Genomic DNA, 13430 nt, shown 5'->3' on the forward strand with positions numbered 1-13430 from the left:
TAACATGTAGAAGACCATAATGTGACAGTGACACACACAAATTACTGGAGGAGCTCACCAGCTCCTAAAGAAGGGTCTCTGCCCAAAACATTGACCATCTATTCCTTTCCATAGATGCTGCCTGACCTGCTGAGCTCCTCCAGCATTCTGTGTGTACTGCTTTGGATTTCCAGCATCTGCAGACTTTCTCATGCTTATAATAAAGTGGGTTTGAAGTTTAATGGCATTTAACATCTATATTCACCTTTTTTTTGGGTGGTGGGGCAGAGATATGTCTCTACTACTGGAGTGTAAGGAAATCCTTCCCTCCGCTAGCCTGCAGGTCACCATTGGGCAAGGTGTAGCACCTGCTTCGCCCCCGATCAGGGTCACATGAAGCCATGGTGGTGGATGGTCGTCTGAGCAGCTGGTGTATATCACAAGTCCTGGTTATGTGACCACTGATGCCAGGCAAACAATCTCTGAGGAGAATTGATAATGACTAGAGTTACCCATCTTGTACAGACACTGCCAAGAAGGCAGCAATAGTAAACCACTTTTGTAGAAAAATTAGCCAAGAACAATCATGGTCAAAGACCATGATTGTCCACGTCATACAACAGTGCACATAAGGATGTGATGTGATACGTACTGATAATAAATTTACTTTTAAATCTCTTATTACTATTGAAACAAGTACTTTGCACCCAACAGACTTGAACAAATCTGAGCTCACAGTCAAATAATTTGGCAGATTCAAATGATGTACTAAGGGCTACTAACATCATTTCAACAACATTGTGCTTCTCAAGTGGTGAAAATACAGAGAGTACATTGTAAGGGGTAAGGGCACAGACTTCCTGCAGATAAAAACCACAGATACCTCCTAGGCCATCAGCAATAACACCAAGACTGCAGTCACATACAGCAGTCAATCCCTCCATGGATATAACAGCAAGTTTCAGCTGGTCAAAACAGACTAATAATGTTTTCCTACTTGCCAGCAGAAGCAAGAAAATGCAATTCGTCTCACAGCAAACTGGATTCACTAGTTTGACACTATTGGAAAGGGATCTTGGAATTTGCCAACAGTCTCAATTGTGGTAGCGTAATGGTGAGCACAATGCTTCAGAGCACCAGCGAACAGGGTTCAATTCCTGCCGCTGTCTGTGAAGAGTTTGTATGTTCTCCCTGTGACTTCATAGATTTCCTCTGGGCGTTCTGGTTTCTTCCCACAGTCCAAAGACACATTGGTTGATGAGTTCATTTTGGTATTGTAAATTTTCCCGTGATTAGACGGGGATTAAATTGGAGGTTGCTAGACAGTGTGGCTCGAAGGGCCAGAAGGGCCTGTTTAAAGTTCAAAGTAAATTTTATTATCAAGGTCCATATATGTCACCATATACAATCCTGAGATTCGCTTTTTGTGGGTATGCTCAGGAAATTTATAGAATAATAACACTAATAGGATCAATGAAAGATCAACCAGAGTGCAGAAGACTACAAACTGCGCAAAAGGAAACATAAATAAATAGCAAAAACAAAAGACGAGATGTTGCACTGTATCACAAAAAATAAACTACTGCAGCTGACCTTGTTAATTAAGGCAGTGGATAAAGAGAACTTAGTATACATTAAAAATAGGGAAGTATGGATCTGAAATTAAGCAGAGTCTGTTGTACATTGTCATTTACCTACCCCCACCCCCCACATCATTCTCCACAACTTCAGCCATCTCCAATGGGGTTCTACTACCAAGCACATCTTTCCCTCCATCGACCCCCCCCCCCAACCCCGCTTTCTGTGCAAATCGCTCTCTACGCAGCTCCATTGACTACTCATCCCTCCCCACAAATCTCCCCCTCCCCCCCCCCCCCCGGCACATCACTGTAAGTGGGACAAGTGCTACACCTGCCACTTTAACTCTTCCTTCACTCCTCACCAACAGTCAGAGCCCCAAACAGTCCTTTCAGACTGCAAGTGTCAGGGTAATCTATTGAATCTGAAATTGCGAGTATGGCCTCCTCTACATCAGTGACACTTATCATGGACTGGGGTACCACTTCATCAAGCACCTTCATTCTGTCCATCATCAAAAGGTGGGATTTGCTGGTGGCCACCCATTTCGAGTGGCCGCTCCCATTCTGACATGTCAGTCCGTGGCCTCTGCTGCCACCATTGGAGTTCATGTGCAGCTCAGAATCTGAGCTTTTTGCACTGTTGAACTGCCTTCATGACTGACTATTTGGGCAACACCAGGAATTGTCAATACGCTTGGACCATTGAGTGGAAGGGTTAGAGAGGAAATGTGGGATAGTACAGCTTGTGATTTATTAGTTGGTAATTTCAATATATAAAGAAAAACAAAACATTCACAGGTCAAAGGTATAGCCGTGGGAAGCCAAAAGTTGCTGATATACCCATCTGAGAGATTGAAATCGTTGACATTTCAGTTCTAAGGTGAATCCCTCCATCAAATCTTATACTCAGACCACTGTACTGGTGCTGCTTTCTACTCTAGTACAGCCCTCAAATTGCTTCGTCTATTTTCTTGTTAATTTCCATTCCACTTTCATTTTTTCTTTTTAAACTAATCTCTTTCAAAACAAGCCCATACATTCCCCCAGCTATATTGACTATATATCAGCTATATATCCTAACATTCTGCCTCAAGAACCATTCCATACTTGCTGCCTGTCCAATTCCATATCAGTGCTTTAAACACATCTTCCATAAGCCTCAACTGTGGTTTTTCCTTCACCATATTTGGAAATGTCCTCAAACAAACCATTGCCCACATTCATTCTCTCCTATCCATCCATAGCAAGGATCGACATACTCGTCCTCATCTTCTGTTTAATCAAACACTATTTTCAACAGATTATCCTTTAGAACTTCTATATCAATGTATTCATATATCTTCCCCTTCACTCCTCTTTCAACATCTCAAAAGGATGCCTTCTTCCATGTCTATCAACACTGATTCCCCTTCTAATGGCAAATTTTAAATTGCCCCTACACACCTGCAACACCTAGTGATGCAAACACTCCTTCCAATTTAGTGTACCTCCTCCAACTCAAAAGGGTCTGAATTTGGGGCCCAGAATTTAGTCTTCAACATTGGAGAAAATAAACACAGATTCTGTGACCACTCTGGAAAACACACCTCCATTCAGTCTGCACTGGTGACCCCAAACCTTTAAGTGAACTGCCCTATGCAACAACAGCAAGCTCCAGGAATGGCATCTTACCTTTGACTAGGTACATTACAGGACTCTGGTGTGTGCACCTAATTTAACAATATCCAGTGATTACTAGCCTTTCTAGTTTGCAAAAGAACAATCATTCACTCTCATGCTGCCTGACCTGCATTTCCAACATTAACCTTATCTTTATATCACACAAACATGTCCCCATTTACTAATACTTGAGCAATCTAGTGCAGGATTCCTTAAAGATTAACTTGCAGATCAAGTCAGTAGTAAGTAAAGCAATTGCAATGTTAGCATTCATTTCAAGAGGACTAGAATATAAAAGCAAGAATGTAATGTTGAGGCTTTATAAGGGATTGGTCAGATTACATTTAGAGTATTGTGAGCAGGTTTGGGTCCTTTATCCAAGAAAGGATGTGCTGGTGTTGGTTTGGGGCTAGAGGAGGATCACAAAAATTATCCTGGGAATAAAAGGTTAATTGTATGAGGAACATTTGATGGCTCTGGGCCTGTACTCACTGGAATTTGGAAGAATGAGGGGGGATCTCACTGAAACCTATCGAATAGACGTTGAGAGGATATTTCCTGTAGTTGGGGGGGGGGGGGGGAGTCCAAGGCCAGAGGGCACAGCCTAAATAGAGGGCATCCATTCAGAACAGAGATGAGAAGGAACTTCTTTAGCTAGAGGGTGGTGAATCTGTGGAATTCATTGCCACTTATGGCAGTGGAGGCCTAATTATTGGGTATATTTGAAGCAAAAGTTGATAGGTTCTTAATCAGTAAATGCACCAAAGGTTATAGGAAAAAGACAGGAGAGTGGAATTGAGAGGCTTAATAAACCAGCCATGATGAAATGGTGAAGAGTCTCGATGGGCCAAATGGCCTAACTTTGCTCCTACCTCTTATGATTTACTAACACAATTTCTGAGAAGATGAATTCAGCAAATAATTAAACAGATAGGGGAAGTTTGGGCAAAGAATGAACATGGAGACAGACGCTGCACCTAAAATATTTTTTTAAATTCCATTTTCCTTCCAAGTGATTGACATATGAAAATTTTCATTAACAATTCTCTACTGCACCTTTGTTTTGGAGTGGTGGGTGGTTTACGGAAATAAAATAAAATGACATGGTGTTCAACATGTACTCATGACGTCTCTGCAGCTGAGTCACTTTGAAATCCTTGGCATACAAAACACAAGCAGAGAGTCACACAACTTAGTGAAGGAAGATTTAAGGGCTGATAACCACCACTATTTCTTTGTTGGAATTGTGCATCTACAGATAGCAATTTTAATTAATTCACAACCAAAATGAACAGAAATAGTTTAAGTTATTTCCCCAACCAACCCTATTCCTTTTATTTAGTGACAAAGGAGCACATAATCAGAATTTATGATAATCACGTGATAAGCCCATTTGCGCAAATTGAATATAGTCAGCCAGTTACACAATGATAAAGACAGCACTAAAAAGGCATTTATATAATATAGTATGCAAGACTTTGTAATGGACATCGTAAACATATGTGACTGAACTATATAATTTGAATGCCATGGATGACGGGGCCTCTACAAAACTGGTATTAATTCTCCACCTCCACCAATCTAGCAAACAAATTATAGATGTGGGAATTTTTCCAGGTCAGTCTCTGATGAAAGACCAGTCTGTTTATTTCCGGAAACTAATCCTCATTTTGCTATTGGGACACCACTTTCTCAAATCAGACCCAAAATACTGAAGCAAACAAACTCTTTTACAAGCAGAGATGCTGCTTGTCCTCTAATAATTTTACTTAAATCTATCCAGAAAACATGCCCCAAGGAACCACATTGTTAATCCAAACATGCAGCTGTTGGAATATATTTTAATGCACACTGCAAATTGCCCTGCTTTTGCCCTTCAAATTCCAGTCAGAGGAATATGGTACAGAAAGAGACCCTTTGGCCCAACTCATCCACATCAACTAAGATACCCATCGAAGCTAGTCCCATCTTCTTGCATTTGGTCCGTAACACACTAAGTTGGAGGTTTTCAACCTGTTTTTTATGCTATGGCATATTTCCATTAACTGAGGGGTCCATGAACTCCAGGTTAGGAACCCCTGCACTAAATCTAAACTTTTTGCCAAAGTGAAAATTACATCCTTCTTTCATAATTTGTTAGCTCCTTGCCAAGAAAGCTTTAGGATGATGAAGAACCTCAAAATATTTTACTCTGAAAATAACAGCTATATACTTAGGTTTCAGTCATGAATGTGTTTATCAATTACCCCTTCAAGATCACTGCCAAATATCTTCTACTTCTTGCAAAGCATTTTCTTGCAAACCCATATCCACTTTCCAGAAATCTGCTGATCTTGGTGTTGACTGCCATCAGTGACAGAGCATCCACTGCCCTTCAGCAAATCAAACACCAAAAATTCACCATCTTCCAAGTGAAAAAATGGTGATTCAGTCCAGGGGGAAAGGGGGAAAGGGGGAAAGGGGGAAAGGGGGAAAGGGGGAAAGGGGGGAAAGGGGGAAAGGGGGAAAGGGGGAAAGGGGGAAAGGGGGAAAGGGGGAAAGGGGGAAAGGGGGAAAGGGGGAAAGGGGGAAAGGGGGAAAGGGTTTGTATAAGTTTTCCAGTAAGTAAACACTTGGAGAGAAAAACAACCATTGAAGAAGATTATGTGTCTACAGCTGGATGAGGTAGTCTTAGCTAGTAGTAGTAGTGATAGAGGAGGGTGGGGTAATCAACTTCACAGTCATGGGCAAGGATGAATATCATGCACCATGGTCAATCTGGTGAAAGTCAGATTTTACACAAGGTCTTTTTCAGTGCTGTAGCTGCAATGGAAATTTGATTCAAACATGATAATTTCAGGCAATTTAAAGTGATGGCACTTTCTAAAGCAACAACCACAGAATCAAAGAGTTGAAAAGGCAATATCCTAAAACGTATCGAGAATATCACAATGGAACATCAATACTTTTCTTTGGCTTGTTTACCTCAAAGTAAATTTATTATCAAAGTGCACATATGTCTCCATATACTACCCTGAGAATCATTTTCTTGTGGGCATTCACATTAGATACAAAAAAAACACAATAGTTAATGAAAAACTACGAAAATGAACAAACTAATATGCAAAAGACAAATTCTGCAAATACAAAAATACATAATTTTAAATAATACGAAAAAAAACAGATATTTGAAGCAGCCCAAACTGCTGCAATTGAGAGAATCAGTAATACTATTGAGAGAATTACAAAGGTGAAATATTTATCACTTACATTGAATTACAAACTGCCCTATGTAATATTTCAATTTCCTGATACACTGAAATATCTTTCTACCAGAGATCCCTCATTTATGGTTTTGTTAATTCCAGACTTATCCACAAAACACCCATAATTATCATATATCCTCTAAATCTGATATTATTGAAACCCTAGGGAAACTTTGCATCTGCTTAATCATATTTGCATTGCCACTAGCCAAGTTGCCATGGGGATAAGCTGTAAACAATTTCTCCTGGTGAATGAGTTAATAGGGACAATGATAGATACCTAATAAAATGAGGGGTGTCAGAGAATGAATTAAAATTGAGAAATTCAGAGCAGTTGGACATGGGAGACAAATACTAATGTAGAGAATAACTGTGCCTTTATCACAGATTAATTGATTAGTTCTTACACAAACAGAAAATGCAAGTTACCCAAGTTGTAGAACTCAAGAGTCCAGAAGGCTGTGTGGTGCCCAGATGGAAGATAAGGTAACGTTCATCAAGCAATAACACAGTGACAAATAGGTCAGTGTGCACATCCAACCTCAGTCCCTGGTGTTTCCCTCAGCCTACCAAGTCAGGCTGCCCCCAAAGCCTTTAACCAAAGCAACTTTAGTTTCTTTTATGCTTTCTCCAAGATTATCTTGCTCGCGGATCCAACTTCCTACTCCTTTAGCCTCATACCCAGCAGACTGATAATCAAGCAACTTCACTTCCAGTTCCCATTTAGCTGAACCATAGTTTATGCTTTTCACTTCAAATATTGTTGTTTACTCACCTTCAAATCTACTCTCATTCCTCATCACACACACACACTCACTCACTCCCTCTTGGCCTACTGCCTTATCACCCATCTCCTTTTCCCTCTCCAAATCTATTTTCACTCACATTTTCACTCTTGTCGTGAAATCAAATAGTTCTTAACATCCAGACCATCACCCTGTGTCTTACAGCGACACAGCCTTCACATAACAAAAAGTCTCTTGTCCTTCACAGTCCACCCATTGCCTCACAATATTATTGATCAATATGCTGTTGCTATCAGCCAGCTTGGTAGACTGTATTTATTTCTATGCATCTAGTCTAGTTTAATAACCAACAATCTCTCCATATATAACCAAGCATTTTTTTTTCTGATGCAGTTTCTGTGAACTGCCTTGAGAGGTTTTACTGCATTCCAGGAATATTGCAAATGTCATTTGCTCTCGATACTAACAATTGCTAAAAACCTCAATAAGCAACAAAACTTAAAAGAAAATAATTAAATGCCAGTGCTCACAGGCAAGGAATTTATATTTTAGTGACATTACTTAAGCAACTTAATGTGATTATTCCTTGTAATCCATCCCATCTGTTCTACAGTTTTTTTTAAATCCAAGGTGTCAAACCTGCAGTGTAATGTTTATCCAACTCATAAACAACCTGCTAATCCCTGGTGTACCACTTAGTCTGTGCATCTCCCTGCAAATATTTAGTTTGCTTTGTAGTAAAGTCCACACATTTTGTATTTTAGAAAATATCACCATTTAATCAGACTGTCAAAAGGGGAAGAGTTTCAAAACCCAAGAGATTCTGCAGATGCTGGAAACCCAGAGACAGACAGATAGGCAGAAGGAATTCAGCAGGTCAGGCAGCATAAACAGGAGCGGAATAAACAGTTGATGTTTCAGGACAAGGCCCTTCAGCAGGATTCCAACTTTCCAAGCTAATTATCAACAGCTTTTTCAAGCTAACTTCAGAGGAAATATATTCATTTTGTTTTGAGGGAACTGGCTGATGAATATGAGTGCACAGTAAGAGTCCTGAACAAGAGTCTCGGCCTGAAACTGTATTCATTTCCATAGATGCTGCCTGACCTGTGAGCTCATCTAGCATTTTGTGTGTGCTACAAGAGTTGCTACTGCTGGGAAATTAAATAATGCCAAACCTGAAGTTCTCAAAAAAAAACAATCCTTTATATATGGACAGAATCTTCCCAAAGTTCCCTATTTTGCACAGGTCCACTTACCTCATTAACTAACCTGCTCTTCCTCAATAAGACAGATGATTCTTCTCAATTTAAATGGAGCCTTGCACGGGATGATAATAAAGCCTCCCAAATTCAGTGTAATTTATGCGCTGCGTGCTGTCTGGATATACGTGCCTGTGATGCTGCTGCAAGTCTTTCACTGTACCTGCACCTTACTGTTCTTTGTGCACAGGACAATAAACTTGAATAAGCAAAAGCTTTAATCCCATTAGCCTATGCTCTATTTAGCTCACTGCCTTGAAGTACAGCATACTTCAGCCGCTAGAGTCCATTACACTTGTGCAACAGCGTTCTTCAAAACGACATGGCTTTCGCAGTTCTGCAAACAAGATCATACTTGTCCATACCACACAACAACTGTGCAGAATCATACAGAATTTTGCAGAAATCTATAAAAATTCAGAGAACACAATACAGATGTCACTTTTTTTGCTCTGCAAATTCAGTTCAACTCAAAAAAGATGAACTTTAATGAACTCAGGAGAAGCACTTAATAGAGACTGGCTGAAATTCAGTCTTGCAAGGATTCCATCTAAACGAGGGTTCCCAACCTGAGGTCCACGGACCACTCGGTTAATGGTAAGGGGTCATGGCATAAAAAAGGTTGGGAACCCCTGAGCTAAACTCAAACTCTCCCCAATAATGATGGCAAAACCAGCAAGAAATCAGGAGAATTGTTTAGTCAATAGCTCACAAGAAATCATTTATAAATGAATGATATAATGACGCAGCAATAGGAAGGCATTCAACCCAACCGGAAATAGTTCCACTCCTTTGTCGTTTTACCACAGCCCCTTGCTTATGTTGTCTTCAAAAGATATCAGCAAAAGAATCCAGGCAAATCTCTACGATTAAGAAGCCAGGTAAACTATCATCAGCCAATTTGGGCAACCCACACCACTGGCATGCCCAGAGATTCGTCCCATAGAAGAACTCTGAAAAGACTACCAGGCAGACTTTGGAAATAATTTTTGGATGTGTTCAAAGGCTCCTTAAAAAAAAAAGCAACAAATCCACCAACATTCCCTCTATTTAAAAAAAACAGCTGCATGGATCAACTATTCCCATTCTGTCCTGAGCAGGAAATTATTAGTTTTTTAAAAACACGGCCTGAAAACTGCACCGCACTCATTTTCTTTTGTAATATGCAAACTATGAGTATACAAAATGAAAATTGAAAAATCACGTTTAAGTTTACATAGAGAGTATTATGAAATACAGTACAAAAAAGATCTTCACATTTCATAAACTTCTCATGTCTTTATTACAACTCCATTGTCTAAACACTATCCAGACTGATTTTGCATCCATGTGAAAGATATCTTAATCCTCATTAGACCATCCAAATATTCCACTTCTAATCTGTTTCTGTATTTACATCTGATTGAATTCATAAGACTGAATCTACATTTGTAGTCAGCACTACAGGCTTGAAATGTTCCAATGTTTTCAACAAGAACATTGAACATAGAAATCTACAGCACATTACAATGTTGTGCCGACCATGTAACCTACTCTAGAAACTGCCTAGAATTGCCCTACCACATAACTCTCTATTTTTGTAAGCTCCATGTACCCATCTAAGAGGCTCTTAAAAGACCCTATTGTATCCACCTCCACCACAGTTGCTGGCAGTGTGAAAAACCCACCACTGTGTGTGAAAAACTTACCCCTGACATCTCCTCGGTACCTACTTCCAAGCAACTTAAAACTGTGTTAGCCATTTCAGTCCTGGGAAAAAGCCTCTGACTATCCACATGATCAATGGCTCTCATCTTATACACCTCTATCAGGTCACCTCTCATTCTCCATCACTCCAAGGAGAAAAGGCCAAGTTCACTCAACCCATTCTCATAAGGCATGCTCTCCAATCTAGGCAAGAATTAACATTTCTTCAAATTCTTTGTTTCTAATCATGTAGTTCAACATAGCAGTGAACAGTGCCCATGGTCTGCTCTTATCAAATTATGGTATTGCTTTGCACTGTTGTAACTGTATGTTATAATTATGTGGTTTTTTGGTCAGTTAGTCTTGGTCTGTCTTGTGTTTATGTGATATCATACTGGAGGAACATTGAATTTCCCCTTGGGGATGAATAAAGTATCTATCTATCTATCTATCTATCTATCTTAATTGAACCAGGCTTAACTTTCTCAGATGGGGACAATGTCTCCCATCCACTCCATAATGTACTGCTTAAGCACAGGAGTACATTCAGCCAGAGACTCATTTCACCGAGATGCAACACCGAACATCTTAGGAAGTCATTCCTGCCTGTGGCCATCAAACTTTACAACTCCTCCCTCGGAGTGTCAGACACCCTGTGCCAATAGGCTGGTCCTGGACTTATTTCCACTTGGCATAATTTACTTATTATTATTTATTTATGGTTTTTAATATTGCTATATTTCTACACTATTCTTGGTTGGTGCGACTGTAACAAAACCCAATTTCCCTCGGGATCAATAAAGTATGTCTGTCTGTCTGTTTATTATTACAATTTGTACATAGAAATCTACAGCACATTACAGGCCCTTCAGCCCACAATTTTGTACTGACCATGTAACCTACTCGAGAAGCTGCCTAGAATTTCCCTACTGCATAGCCTTCCATTTTCCTAAGCTCTATGTACCTATCTAAGAGGCTCTTATAAGACCCTATTTTATCTGCTCCCATTACCAACGACAGCAGTGCATTCCACGCACCCACCAATCTCTGTGTTAAAAACTTACCCCTGACATACCATCGGTACCTATTTCTAAGCACCTTAAAACTATACCCCCCTCTTGTTAGCCATTTCAGCCCTGGGAAAAAGCCTCTCGCTATCCACACAATCAACGCCCTTCATCATCTTATACATCTCTAATCCTCCGTCGCTCCAAGGAGAAATGGCCAAGTTCACTCAAACTATTCTCATAAGGTACACTACCCAATCCAGGCAATATCCTTGTAAACCTCCTCTGCACTCACTCCGTAGTATGCACATCCTTCCTGCAGTGAAGTGACCAGTAACCATGTTGTAAATTGAAACAACTACAGTCCAAGTACATTGAAGCTCTAAAATGCTTCAAAGTAAATGATGTGTTATATTTATTATTTAGAAAGTGTATGCATTATATTCATTAGTACAATTTCAGGATATTCATTGATTTCAAAATCATAATTACCGTATAAAAGAAAATTCCAGCTGCACAGCAGCAGAAACTATGAGCGCAGAATCCTTTCAGTTAAAGTACAGCCATACACACATGCAGCTTACAGGGAATAGAGAAACCAACTCACTGCTAGAAATTTCTGACTCACAACCACTCAAAGGGGATAAGGGGCATTTGGGATGTCACAAATGTTGGGGTCACTTAAAGGAAACACTCCAAGAGCCCTGCATAATTGAGTAAAGGAATGCACCTTGCACAAATACTCACCCACTCCATCAGGTACAGCCTGTCACACAAAGAGGAAAGAAAAAGTTTGAGAACCCTTTGCAATGACCTGACTTTCTGCATTAATTACTCATAAAATATGTTCCAATCTTCATCTAAGTCACAATAATAGACAACCACAATTAGCCTAAACTAATAACACACAAATAATTGTACTTCTTCGTGTCAATACCAAGTACGCCATTTAACCAAATACAGTCCAGATTCAAAGACGTACGTGAATCCTTGTATTTAATACCTGGTAGAGCTTCCTTTAGCAACAATAACTTCCACCAAACATTTCTTGAACAAGCTGATCAAACTTGTACAATGACAAGGAGAAATTTTAGATCATTCCTCCATACAAAATTGTTACAGTTCACCAACATTTCTGAGATACTTTGCATGAATAGTCCTCTCCTCTCCAAGTCATGTCACAGCATCTCAATTGGGTTAAGGGTTTGGACTCCGATTTGGCCATTCCAAAACACGAACTTTCTTCTTTTTAAAACCATTCTGTTGATCTACTCTTGTGTTTCGGATCATTGTCTTGTTGCATCATCCAACTTCTATTAAGTTTCAGGTGACAGACCGCTACCCTGACATTCTCCTGTAAAATGTCTTGATGCAATTTTGAATTCATTGCTCCCTCAAGGATTGCAAGCGGTTCAGGCCCGAGGCAGCAAAGCAGCCTCAAACCACGAAGCTCCTTCTACCACGCTTCACAGCTGGGATGAGGTTATGGTATTGGTGTCCAGTGCCTTTTTCCTTCAAACATAGCAGTGCACACTTCTGCCCAAAAGTTCAACTTTTGTCTCATCTGTCCACAGAACATTATCACAGTAGTGTTGTGGAACATGCAGGTGGTCTTTTGCAAACTTGAGAAGTGCAGCAATTTTTTTAAATTTTTTTTTGCAGAGTTGTGGTTTCCTCCATGGTGTCCTTCCATGAACACCATTCTTGTTCAGTGTTTTTCTTGTAGTGGACACATAAACATAGACTTTAAGTTCTAGAGATCTCTGCATGTCTTTTGCTGTTACTACTGGGTTCTTTTTCACTTCCTTCAGCATTGCATGTTATGCTTTTGGTGCAATTCTTTGCAGGGCACCCACTCTTGGGAGTGTTGCAACAGTACTGAATTTTCTCCATTTGTAGACAATTTCCCTTAGTGTGGACCGATGAACACTCCAGTCTTTAGAAATGCTTTTGCAGCCTTTTCCAGCTTCATGCATCCTTACAATTCTTCTTCTAAGGTCCTCTGAAAGTTGCTTTGATCAAGGTATGGTGTACATAAACATTGTTCTTGAGAAGATCAGGCTCTGTCGGTAACCTGACTTTGCATATCTTTTAAAGTAAACAGTGCAGAGCACCTCTACAACCACATCTCCAATCTCATCTCATTGATTGGAACACCTGATTCCAAATTGCTGTTTTTAGAAGGCATTACCCCAGAGATTCACATAGTTCTTTTGAACCTAGACTGTGATTGTTTAAATGGAGTACTCAGAGAAGTACAATTGTT

At 39.9% G+C, this 13430-nt stretch overlaps 1 protein-coding gene across 5 annotated transcripts in view; it reads right to left on the minus strand.

Moving 5' to 3' along the window:
* The window catches only part of fbxo8 (F-box protein 8), a 73072-nt gene that overhangs the window by 54921 nt on the left and 4721 nt on the right, over positions 1-13430 (minus strand). The window contains exon 1 of one of the 5 annotated variants that reach the window (XM_073048016.1): positions 8469-8604. The exons of the other annotated variants lie outside the window; for them this stretch is intronic. The gene's annotated coding sequence lies outside the window, so the exon portion shown is untranslated. Of the gene's footprint in view, positions 1-8468; positions 8605-13430 lie in introns of those variants that run through there. 5 annotated transcript variants of the gene reach the window in all.

Source organism: Hemitrygon akajei, chromosome 6, assembly GCF_048418815.1.
Source record: "Hemitrygon akajei chromosome 6, sHemAka1.3, whole genome shotgun sequence".
NCBI classification, from domain to species: Eukaryota; Metazoa; Chordata; class Chondrichthyes; order Myliobatiformes; family Dasyatidae; genus Hemitrygon; species Hemitrygon akajei.